This window comes from Pteropus vampyrus, unplaced genomic scaffold (genome assembly GCF_000151845.1).
Source record: "Pteropus vampyrus isolate Shadow unplaced genomic scaffold, Pvam_2.0 Scaffold260, whole genome shotgun sequence".
In the NCBI taxonomy this organism is placed as follows: Eukaryota; Metazoa; Chordata; class Mammalia; order Chiroptera; family Pteropodidae; genus Pteropus; species Pteropus vampyrus.
In genome coordinates, this window is record NW_011889041.1 from 599,039 (window position 1) to 611,819 (window position 12,781).

A 12,781-nucleotide genomic window follows, 5' to 3' on the forward strand; every position below is an offset into this window, starting at 1 on the left:
CACTAGATGGCAGTATAAGTCTCATAAAGACATTTGAGTCAGTATTATGTTTTAAGTAGAGCTGTGCTTTTTCAAACTAGTTTTGAGGAGAGTAAATGCAAATTTATTAACTATGAATTATTATTTAATAAACCTGAGCTAATTGAGAGTTGATTTTGGTTTCAATTTTATAAAATGATGCATTTTGAAAATTATCTTCATTTGATTAAAGGTGAGTTCTAATTTTGGAATTTGCTTTAGTTTATTAATCAGTTGCCTACCCACACAGTGTTCTGTGTGTGGCACAGAGCCTGACCCATAGGAAGCACACAGCAAATCTTACTGATTGACTACCATGCAGTTGGACCTTGAAGGAGGAAGAGATAACTTGCCAGCTTCAGAAAGGAGCTGGGAGTTTGAATCAGCTTTAGAGAGGAGTAATATTTATTTTTTAAATATTTGGGTTTGTTGGGGAATGGTATAAAATATTGTACTTGGGGCTCATTAAGGAACAGGATAAATCTGACAGGTTTGGAGAGCTGTAGGAACTGGGGTCAAGGAAGGTTCCAGGACCTGAACAGGCAGGTGAGCCAAGTTCCAGCAGCCAGAAATCAGAGCAGCAGGCACAGGCACCAGGAGACCCAGGCACCAGGTGTCAGCCAGCCAGATTGCAGATCAGCTAATATAGTTGAATGTCTACTCAGCTGGGCATTGGTGTCAAGGAGATCTAGTAACAGAAAATGGAGTCAAGACCCTGAAGGCCTGTGGGTTTCTATTTCTAGAAGACCCCATCCTCAGGGGACCCAGAGCACTGACACTAAACCAACACTGGGATTTGGACACAGAGCCAGACCTTGGTACTGGAACTGGGTAAAGACTAAGTAGAACTGGCCAGACACTGGTTTCACGTGGAGTTCCTCAGCAGCTTTCTCAGGGATCCTTTCATTAGCCCTAAGTGGATCAAGTACCAGAACTTTTAGTAGGGTTGAAACTGCAAGAACCCCAAAGTGGAAGGGTCAGAGGCCTATTGGGATGAGATGTCAATTACATTATTACCAACAGAGCTGGGGAGACAGGCCATTTCTGGGTTTTGAATGTCGGAGTAAGATTCACTGTGGGGCAGTGGAAAAATATTCTTTTTGGGAGGGAGGCAGAGCTAAGTTTCATTGCTGGCTCTTTTATTTATGGCTGTGATGGCACTGAATATATCACTCAACCACTCTGAACCTGAAAAATAATGTTTTAGGAAACTTAACCTATTGAGTCTATGTACAATAAATTGAAACGAACAGAGTGCATAGACAGGGAAGTAAGCTAAGAAGCTGAGGTAGTAACCTCTGAGAGGAATGATAAAGGCCAGGACTCAGATGGGGATGAAAAATTGAATCCAAGAGATGACATTTTGAAGAAGAAAGAAAGGGACTTGGTGATAGCAAATAGAGAATGAAGAGGAGGGAATAAAGATGACTATAAACTTTTAGCCTGGGAGATAAAAACCAACCAACCAACCAACCAACTCACAAACAAAACAGACTACTGAGAGAAATGGGGATGATGGTAAGGAGAAAACTAAAGACCTTTAGGGCGGGTTCAGTGGCGTGTGGGATATCCTATGCATCTGTCTGCTGAGCAATTGGAGATATGTGAGCAGAGCAGAGCTGAGAAGTCAAAGGTACAGGTAATAAACTTGAGAGTTACCGGTATACATCTTGAATCTATCAGAAAGCAGGGATCTTCAGAAAATCCAAGAGGAGCTTATGTGGAGATGAGCCCAGAGCAAAGGACAGAAATTTAGGGAAGGCCCGTGAGTAGGAGTACAGAAGGACAAAGATCCATCTGGGGAAATAGAAAGGGAACATTTGATAAGATGGATGAAGCCACAAGAAAATATAGTATTGTTGAAATCATGGAAAGAGAATTTCAAGTGAAAAGGAATAGTGAGCAGTATGAAATGTCACTAGAGAGCATGAGAAAATTAAAACTGTGTATAGGTTAATAGTTTTGTATAGAGGGAAGACATTGGAGATCTTGGAAAAAATACTCCCAAGCTATGGGAGCAGAAACCAGAAAATAACCAAAATGTGAGTAAATGGTTGTGAATTAGAATCAATATGTTTAGACCCTAAATTTGAGGAAATTTAAGTGAAAGCTCATTCAAAAAAGAATTATATATTAAGAAAGCTCTTTGGGGTTCAGGTGTCTCTGGAGGAAAGAAGAGGACCAGCCATGGAAGTACCAAAACTGGTTTTGCTTCTAATATGTTCCTGTGGCCTATATAATGGATTCTAGTATATTTTAGGACCTGAATTACAAGATAATGACTGTTAAAATATCATCAATATTTAAAAATTAGACCAAGATCTATTTAAAATGAAACACGTGAATATTTTGGTAAAACAAATGTTTTTTTTAGATGAAATGACTCTTTTTAGTACTATGATAATTTAAGATTAGAATGATTTTACTGGTTATGCCAAGATATAAGGCTATTTATAGCAGTGGTAATCATCCTCACATTAAGTGACTGGGCTTTTTTTTGGTTTTCTCTCTATACTTTACATAAATAAGGAAAGTAATTTCAGAAGACCAATTTATTTATTTTTTAAACTATTTGTTATGAGCATCACAAAGTGAATCTTATCTAATCAGGCTGTTCTAAAGTAAGCATTATCAGCACAGTAATCCTATATCATTAGTTACTATATGCTGGATCCAGAGATACTAAGGTAATGAAGTAGGTTGTTCTGCCTATTGGGAGAATGCTCATAAAACTGACTATAATCGAGGGTGATGAACCTATTACAATATAAACAATAATAGGAATGTAGGATCAGAAAGATATTAGAGAATAAGGGAAATTTTCACTGATATTAGATATAGACTTCGCAAGATGGTTGCCAGCTCCCAGGGAGAGACTAGAGTCGGGTCATTTCTGGGAAAGGGAATACTGTGCAATGGCTTGAAAATGGACAGTTGTTCAGTTTGGCAGGGTTAGGAGACAGGCAGGTGGTGTACAAACCACTGTTGCGCCTCTATTGTGTCAGTACAGATACCAGCCATTATACTTTAAAATTCTCATGAGTAATGTTTTATTGCCATTGAAGACATTGAAAATCAAATTAACAAACAAACCTGAGGCTTTCTTTTTGCCAGCTTGTGCTCTAAGATATTCAGTTTTTGCTACTAGAGATCATTTAATTTTTTCTTTAAATGATTAAGGAATATCTCACCATGTAGGCCTATTATTGACAAATATCAGCAACATTGCTAACTTGACTATTTAATTGAATATTCTTATTTAGAAAAATATAATGAGTTCCAGCTTTGGATCAGTCTAAAGGCTACCTGGAAAAAGGCTATTATAAATTTATTTTTATTGGTCAGATGATTTCTGCTTACGTATAAGTCTAGTCATGCCATACTAATTTCCTTTTTACCATATCTGTGACTCAGTGTTAGAAATATGCGTACCTTAGATAATCAGGTTGCATACTGATTTATTATTTTTACAGCAAGGTCCTAGTAAAACTGTATAATATTTAACTAGGGTACAATTATAAAAGTTACATATAAAGTTTAACCACCCTAATTCATGTAAAAGACATGCAGGTGGTTCTTTTGGCTAAACATTTCACTCTTTAAATCACAGAATTTATCAGTTTTTATATGAAAATTCTAATGAGCATATAAAGGAAATGGCTTGAAAATTTACGTCATAGGAAAAATATTTAAACAATTTTAAAAGATTGATTTTAGAAACAATTTTAATAGAATATTTTAGGCATAGCATTTATTGTCTCTCTTTCAGCTACTGAGTCATCCTTTTTTTTTTTTTTAAATAAGCCTTAATGTAGTTTACAGAGAGTTTAGAGCCTTTTTTTTTCAAGTACCAAAATTAGTTGATGTTTCTTAAGAAAAATAATTATATGGTAGAGACTCTCTGAAACTAAATTTGAAAGGCACTTTGAAACTAAGTTTGAAAGGCACTTTGCTAAATGTCTTCTGGCTGGTATTTGCTTTCTCTTTGCTCTCAGATTTGTTGAACCACCAATAGTTTCAAAGGTTAACACGAACTTTGGTAGTATAACATCATTTCAGAAAACTGAAAGTTAAAGTGAAGGTCAGAATTTTCTCGTATAATAAAGTTAAGGGTTTGCTTTGAAAGCTCATCAGCATTGTAATTTGACAGTGAGCAGTAATGTTTGTCTAAGAGGATTGGTGTCCAGAAATAAGCCACACTGTCTAATGAGACACAGGGACCCAGCTGGGCAAGATGCCATGGCATTTCTTGCGTGTGCCTTTCTCATAAGCAAAATGGCCTCATGCTGAAGAGGATGGTCACAAAGTCTGAGGAATTTGAGGTCGGAGTGGGATTTTTGGACTTAATGGGCAAGATCTAAGGAAGCCCTGGATTTTGAAATGAGTGAATCTGTGGAACTGTGATTTCCTGCAAATCAAATGGGGAATGTCTGTGGATGTGTAAGAGCTGAGAAAGAAGAACAATATTTAGATCCTGCCAAAACTCCTTTGAGCCCTGAAAAATATTCTCCTAGAAGGAAATATTTCAGAAGAAAACCGATCAAGAAAATTATAGGTGATACAGAGTCAGTGGAGCCGAACAATGAAAACGAAGGACGGAAGAGGAGCAGCATTCAGCTCTCAAAAGAACAGCCAGCTCTTTTATCCAGGGGACTGATACGGGAAAAGTCTGTTACCCCAAACCTCATCGTGGAAGATGGTATTCAGCAAGGGAAGACAGAAGTTGTAGTTGACCGTGTTAAACAGAAACTTCTGCCGAGTGCTGCAGGCAGTTGGTCTTATCTTGTGAACGTTTCTCTTGCTGAAGACAGTGAAACAGGAGTAAGAGTTAGTGAGCTGGATGAAAGGATTACAGAAAAAGACAGCTCTCCATATTGTGCAAAGAGGAAGAAACATTTAGATGATGTCAACACAAGAGAAATAACATTCCAGAGAAAAACTGATGTTTTTTCTTTCCGAAAGGCAGCCAGCTTAAGTTCCATTCACTGTGGTACAGAGAGATCACTTGAAAAAAGTAGTTTTTCCAAAGACCCAAAAAATTATAGCAGTGGTCAAGAAAAGCAAAACACTGAGAGATTTTGCCCTCAGGCAGTACACCATTTTCAGTTTGAAAAAAAGAGATGTCATTCCCTCTGTACTAATGCGTTCTCTGCTTCCAAGGACACAAATGGAAATGAGGTAAGTGAAACGTGGAGCCTGAGTTTAAGGTGTAAATAAATATTCCAGGTGCTCACATCTGACTGAGGTTCTGTTAATTTGTCTTTTTTAAAAGTGTTTTCATATTAGTTTATGTGAAAGCTGTAGAGTTCTTGGTATATTTTATTTGTAGCCTTAGATTTGATTTTTACAATTTTATTTTATTTTAATCACACTTTAATTTCAAAACCCTATGCATTCTTATTCTTGTTGGACTGCTGCTTTAAGAGAATGCACATCTTTTGAATTTCTCTAGTCCATGTTTCTGGACTTTTCCCATGGAGTAGCCTTTGGAAACATAGCTGCAGTGTAGATAAACGTTAAATCAGAAAGCAGTCATGACAAGACAATAGCTTCATGACAAATGTAGAGAGGATACAATTATCAGTCAATACATACTTGCTGATCGATAAGTTTGAAAAGCCAAATTCTAGTTCTCTATCAGTTTTTATATACAGAAACATTCACATAATTGCTCTCAAGTCTGTGTGTGTGTTGGGGGCTAGGGGCCTAGGTGAAGTTGCCCTAATCTATTCCGTGTCTCTGTTATGAGAGTTATTCCCCTGCCCCAGTCTAAAATCAGAATCATTTGGGAAGCATGTCATAGAAATTTGAATATGACACAGGCTGCCAGGAAATTGAGATCTTTATTCCTAACCCTGATACTTAGCTTTAGAGAAGTTACTTCTCTGGGGTTTTTACTTGTCTTTAAAATGTAAATGAATATTTATTTACTTGTCTGCGAAGTACATTACCCAAGCAACCTCCTCTAAATGTTACCAGTTGCGGATCGATGGCTTTTTCTTTAAGCTATTCCTAACTTTGTCTTTGAATAAAAAAATCTGGACATAAGTAGTGTATATGATGTTAAACATTCTTGGCAAGATCATTATATCATGAGGCAGAGATCATTTGCACCACGATAAGATGAGGTTTTATTAGGTTTAGAGTTATTGGCCTTAGCCGCTGGTTCTCCTAAGGTGTTCCTGTTTACATACACTATCGCACTTTGCTAATGTTATGTCACCGATTCTATTTACATTTTAGAGTGGTTGCATTTTAAAAAGAAAGTGTCCATCCTATGTCATTATCTATGTAGGTCTAACTTAAAGGTCAGTGCAGAAGGAAATGGCTTCGCTGCCACATGTTTATGAATGGAACCACTTGCTTTGCTCACATATGTTTTCCAACTGTTTTTCGCATAATTTGGCTTCAAGTAAGCCTTCCATGTTTTCATTACTGGAAACTCTTAAAATCTGTTTCCCAATTGGTACATAAGCCCTTTCCCCCCTTGTATTATCCTCATGCCAAAGTTTTTACCCTTCTTTCTAAATGTGTATCTAATGATTTTTAAAACTTCAGTGGAAAATTGTATGAAAACAAGTCATAAACCTGCCAATCAGATTTGTTGAATAATTGTGATATGGAGATTCTTAAAGTCTCTTTATCTTCTGGGTAAAAGCTGACAAGGATAGTCTTTATTTTATTGGAGGAGTTTGATGTCTTATTTCTCTGTGGTCCAGATAAAGACTATTGGGTGGCATACAAAGAATCAGAACCAACTGCTTAGGTACCGCTTCTAGGACATTCTTCCTGTTACCTTGGACATGTGTGACTCTGTTTGCTTCATTATCTTTGTTGAGAACTCTTTACCTTGCGTTGGAGTCAACATGTTTCATTGGAGAATTAGATGCAAATGAGAGCTTTCAATTCCTCGATTAGTATTATATCCCAGAAATGGCCTGTAGCCAGTGTTCTTTTCATTTGTTCCTTCAAAAGCTTTTTCATAGCCTCTTTATTTGATCCATTCTTACTCTGAGACATTTGTATGCAGGGTTGAGCTTGATGACTTTTGAGTTAACCTCCAAGTAGAGCAGTATGCAATTCTTCGAACTTTTCTTAACCTTAGACTTAATTCAAGTGTCTGACCGTCCTGTGAAATTTGTCATTCTTAGTATAGGTGAACAGCTTACCTGCTCTTTAAATTCTTGCAATCATATGCCAACCTGGAGCAGCCCCTGGCTCGGGGAGGTGGCTTAGTCAGCTCCTCCTTGAGTGCCTACTGACTAGAAGCCTCACAGCATGTTATATTTTTACTAAGATAAGGAGGTGTAATTTTTTTTAAAGGAATATTGATTTGTGTATTACTTTGAAATTGGAAAAATACTTTCAGACACATGGTGTCTTTGGATCATCCAAATAACTGTATGAAATAGGCTAAATAGTTCATATTTCATACAATGAAGAAACAAACTCAGAGAGATTAAATAATGTCCTTAAGGCAACACTGTAAATAGGAGCAGCTGAGTTAAATTGTGGCACTGTATCCGACTTTGATTAATTGTCATAATTCTGAAAGAGATTGCTGTGAGGTCAGAGCAGGGGTTGATGTTCCTGTATGAAGGATGGGTGTTATAAACAAAGGTGGCAAAGGCAGACCATGTTTGGGCACAGGGAATAATAAGGTCACTGTCTGTACCTTCTCTAGGTATTTCTTATTTGTCTAAGACTCACATGCTTCCTGTACCTTGTGACATGGTCTGGTCTCCTACCTTTGCCCTTGAGCTTTTCCCACAAAGCATTCTTTTTTGCTTTAGTTTTACAAATCTCACTTCATCCTAGTCTTGTTACATTGATCTCAGCAAAGATTTTTTTTTCTCTATTTATAGATGCAAGGGTGTGTCTTCCTCTGAAATGTGCAGTGTTCTGTGCATCAACTGCTTTGCCAATATAGAGCATTAAAAAATATAGGTACCTGGATATCATTCCAGTGATTATAATGTAATAAAGCAGGTGGGACTCCACAGGTGATTCTAATTGTCATGACTGTGGATAGGGAGCTTGTTACACTTCTGATGCTACAGTGGGGCATCTCAAAGTGTGACCCCAGGGTTCTTGCCGTAGAATTATTCCAGCTTGTTGAAAACAAATCTTATCCAAGATTTAACCTGATCAATATCTTCTGGTGGGGCATGAGAGAAGATTGCATATGTTTTAGACACCCTCTCACATGTCTCTTAAAAACATACTAAATTTTGAGAACTAGCATCACCCTAGCTTAGCATTTGCCATGTTATTCTCTTCTCAACATAGGTTTTCTGATAAGTAGTATGGATTATGGGTCTGGAAGGCAGGAAGCATGAGGTCTAGTCCAGCTTTGCCGCCAGAGAGCTGTGTGATTTGGACAGTCTTTTTCTAGGTCTCTGGTTTATTTTCTAGAAAAAGGGGATATTGAACTAGACCAGATACTACTCTTAATAATAATGGTATTTCCTACTATATGTCAGATGCTCTACCATTGTTATTTAATCTTCAGAGCAGGCCAAGGAAGTGGTTCTATTAGCAGCTCTATTTTACAGAGGAGGAAAAGGAGCCTCAGGAAACTTTAACTTGTTCAAGTAACTTAGCCAGTAAATGGAAGAGGTTGGATTTCACCCAAAATTATCTACCAAGCTGAACTCTTAACTATTGCCATGTTCTTATATACTCGTTTTTGGTTTTCAATTTCTATGAGGCCATGTATTTAAATGCCTATCTTTTTGTTTGTTCAGTGTTTTCACTTCCTTCTCTATCCCTCCCTTCTTTTATTTCTCTACCAAATATTTATTATTTATGTTATATATTGAACCAAAAATAGGCACTGTGAGAGAAAATATAGCCTTTTTCTGCATGCATTATAACCCTTTTTTCTTTTTTTTTTAAATAACAAATGACAGGGACCATGACTGTAAATTTAGTCGCCTGGAAGTTAGGCTTCTGAGATGATGATTATGAATAATTTTAACTTCCTACTATACTATGTAGCTGTATTAACTAATAAACACTGAACTATTTTTATGCTACTTTTCATCCTTTGGTGAATTGCCAATGAATAGTGCAGTGACCCAATTAGGAAAGAAGCCAAGGAATGAAGGATGAGAAGAAGTGTGGATATTGTACAAATTATATTATCAGTATCTGAATAACAAAGAGTTTAATATTTTTATTTATTGACTTTTATATTATAAAAACTTAAAAAAATTAAGAACCATCTCAAAATGTTAGAATAAATGAATATTCAAGATCATCGAAATGTAATATTCAATACTTTTTAACCAAGTCTTTTACAAATCTTAGGTTACAGAATGTTACTTATAATTCAAGGACTAGGAAAAAAATCTAAATATTTCTCCTTTCATATGGTAGCTTTGCTGTACAGATCTTGAAAACAAAGGTCATTTGGTTTACAATTGACTAACTCATTTCTTTCTGAATCATTTCATCTTTTTTAATGAAAATGCATTTGTTGATTTTTTTTACTATTTCTAGTTGTCATTTAGATTTCATAACCAGTTTGCAAAAATTTAGTTATAAATAGTTGCTTAGATTTTGGGTCTCTATCTGCATTATAATGCCTCTGTCTTTTAATTTTAAGTTCAATGAAGGACATGCAAAAGTTTAAAATTCTTCGCTGTACAAAAAATATAGTTATATCTATTTTAGTTTTTCCTATATATGAATAAGAAATCAACAGGCATTTGCTGAAGGTCACCATCAATAAGCACTTGAACCTTATCAACTTTTTGCTTTTATCCTTTATTTCACTCTTCCTTTTAGAGAGGCAGCTTTAAACCTGTTAGAATTTTCAAATATTTGTGCCTTCTTCACAGTTAAAAATATTTTGTGGAGCATTTTCACACATTTTTGAAATTTGGAAGCACACACTAAAAATGTGTTGATTACATTTGTTTCTGCCAAAATAGTAAAACATCTTTGAAGGGATTGTCTGTCTTGGCATGAAAATTTTGCTTGTGTTGGCAGATTCAGTACAGAACTTGGTTTTGCCTGACTATAGGGTCAAGTAGTGTGAATAAGAGTTTAAGCAGTAATATTCACCCTGGTACATAGGTACCTCCACTCACTAGGTAGGGGGCAGGCACAGTTTTGAACCCTGTGGGCATGTCATCTTTGTCTCTCAACATTTTTGAGGAGACACTTTACATTAGAGGAAACTGAGGTCCAGAGAAGTCACAGGGTTAATAAATGGTGGAGTCATGAATTGAGCAGGGTCATCACCCTCCACAGTTCTGTGTCAGTCTCCTAATGTTAAACTTTTACTCCTGAAACAATTACGTTAAGAGTCTTGGTGAGGTAGAAGAATCTTGAGCTTCACCTTTTCCATCCTACTGCTTTCATTCTCACTAATACTTGACCTCTCTCAAATAGAGTATAAATTCTCTTTTTATTTTAATGAAAATGGATGAAGGAATTGAATTTTCTTTGATAATGTTCTTGTGTCTGACCCTCTGAACCAGTAGGGATTTTGTGTTCTACAGGGTAGAGCATTTGACTAGCTATAATTTCTATATCCACTGTGTCCCTTCAATCAGTTTTTGCTTCCATAAAATGAGGTGGTTCATCAATGGATAAAGCTCTGTCTGGAATGGTGTAGGGAGTCACAATAGATTTAGAATAGCAGAGAAGAGAACTTATGTGATCTTGAGTCAGAAAACTTAAAATTAACCCAGGTCTTACTTTCAACATCTGTAAAAATAGAGTGGTTTTTTCCTTTTGATAATTAAATGAAGTAATCTATGTGAAGAAGACTTAGTAGACTGTAAGCACTTTATAACTTCTTATTATTATCTTCTGTTCCTATAGAAGAGAAAACATTTTGTAACCATCCGCTGAGTAGAAGATCACTATAGGTTTTCAGAAATTTTAACAGAGCACTTTTTTCTTTCCTCTGGACAAAATGCATTCTCTACCACTTCAGCAGATATTTACAGAATACCTATTATGTGTCAGACAGTGTATTTCACTAATTCTATAATTAGCTTAAAATTTTGTCAACCTGTTGGAAAAGAAATAGCCCCTGGGAGGAACCCATTCTTGAAGCTAATATTGGTTATTTATACCTTAGTACAGATACATTTAAAAGACATTATTGATAGTAGCTCTGGTATGAGAGAAGAGAACATAATTCCAGAGGCAAATCTGCTCTTCTCCGGCAGGGAAAGGTTGTCAGTTAAGGCAGTGTCATTAGTTTAATGAGGCAAGTTACTATGAACCCTGACATTCAGTTCACATGAGAGATCCAAGGGTGTGTCTTCCTCTGAAATGTGTAGTGTTCTGTGCATCAACTGCTTTGCCAATATAGAGCCTGAGAAGCTGAAGTGAAGAGTCCTGACTTTAGGGATTGAGGCAAAACGAGGCAGAAAAAAAAAAAAAAAAGCCCTTTCATGATCTATGTGTGTGCGGCCATTTTCCCAGCAGTGGAGGCACTGAAAGGAAGCACCCACCGTGGCTCCTGACATGGGGGAAAGTTAGTCTGAGTTGTGAGGATAGATCTCTCTTCTAGATATGAAGGAGAAATTTCACTCTTTTTGCAGATTCTGAAGTGGAATTTTTAGAAGGCCACAGTCTATACCCTAGGCCTCCTGCTAGTGTGCTGTGAGACCATAGACACCTCACATCACCCCTTGTAGCCTAAGCTTGTTCACCAGTGAAATGAGGGTGTTCACCAAATGGTTTTGTGTTCTTTTGGTTTGAGTTCCCCTGATTCCTTAACCCTTCACTATATTTATAGCCAGTTTTAAAGTAAATATCTTAACTTCAGAGATGGTGCCTTCCTTTTCCAATGTCACAAGTAAATTAATTAATCAATCAATCAATCAATTAATTAATTAATTAATTATTAGATTTATTGGGGGTAACATTGGTTAATAACATTGTATAATTTTCAGGTGTACAAGTCTATAAGACATCATGTATAACAATGTGTATATTGCATTGTATGCTCACCACGGAAAGTCTAGTCTCCTTTCATCACCATATATTTGACCCCCTTTATCCCCTTTGTCCTCTCCCCAAACCCCTTCCCTTCTGGAAATCACCCTCCTGTTGTTTGTGTCTATGAGTTTATTTGTTTTGTTTGGTCATTTGTTGCTTTTTGTTTTGTGTGCTGCATATAGGTGAAATCATATGGTTCTTGTCCTTTTCTGTCTGACTTATTTCACTTAGCATGATACTCTATTAATAAATTTGATTAAACTTTTTAATCTTTTCAGTACATTATAATTTTTAAAAATTAAAAAAATGTTTCATTATTTGCCTTAGAAAGAATAATGAAATACAGACATTTTTTTTTTAAAGATGGTAATTATCTCTTAGGGAGTATCTGACTCAACTTTGGAAGTTGGCTGTTCTTGTGTACTCAGTGCATGCCAGAACCATGACAACATCTGTAAAAATAGGGTGTTTCTGTCGCCCAGTTGTCTGGTGGCATTGGCTTTGCTCAGAGGACTTTCACATTTACAGCCTCAGCTGACCAACACAGTGAGGCTGTGCAATTCATTTAGCAGTAAGTGGGTCATCTAGCCAGTAAGCTGTGAATGAAATCAGAGTGTGCTCTGAGTTGGGTTATGTCGGCTGATTTTCTTTCATTGAAAAGACATGTCGAGGTTATATACTGTGTCAAATTTATGACATTGCTTTGGAAAAATGATTCAGGTGGAGCTTAGATTCACCACTTGACATTGATTCTCATTTAATAGTCTCTGGGCTTGTGCTTGCTACTGGGTACCTT

The 12,781-nt window shown here is 36.5% G+C and overlaps 1 protein-coding gene and 1 long non-coding RNA gene across 3 annotated transcripts in view; both read left to right on the forward strand.

Annotated features, from left to right (window-relative positions):
• The window catches only part of DST (dystonin), a 417,658-nt gene that overhangs the window by 209,978 nt on the left and 194,899 nt on the right, over positions 1 to 12,781 (forward strand). The gene's annotated exons all lie outside the window — the stretch shown is intronic.
• The window catches only part of LOC111729373, a 5,561-nt gene continuing 733 nt past the window's right edge, over positions 7,954 to 12,781 (forward strand). The window contains exon 1 of the long non-coding RNA XR_002776213.1: positions 7,954 to 11,213. This is a non-coding gene — a long non-coding RNA (uncharacterized LOC111729373). The remainder of the gene's footprint in view (positions 11,214 to 12,781) is intronic.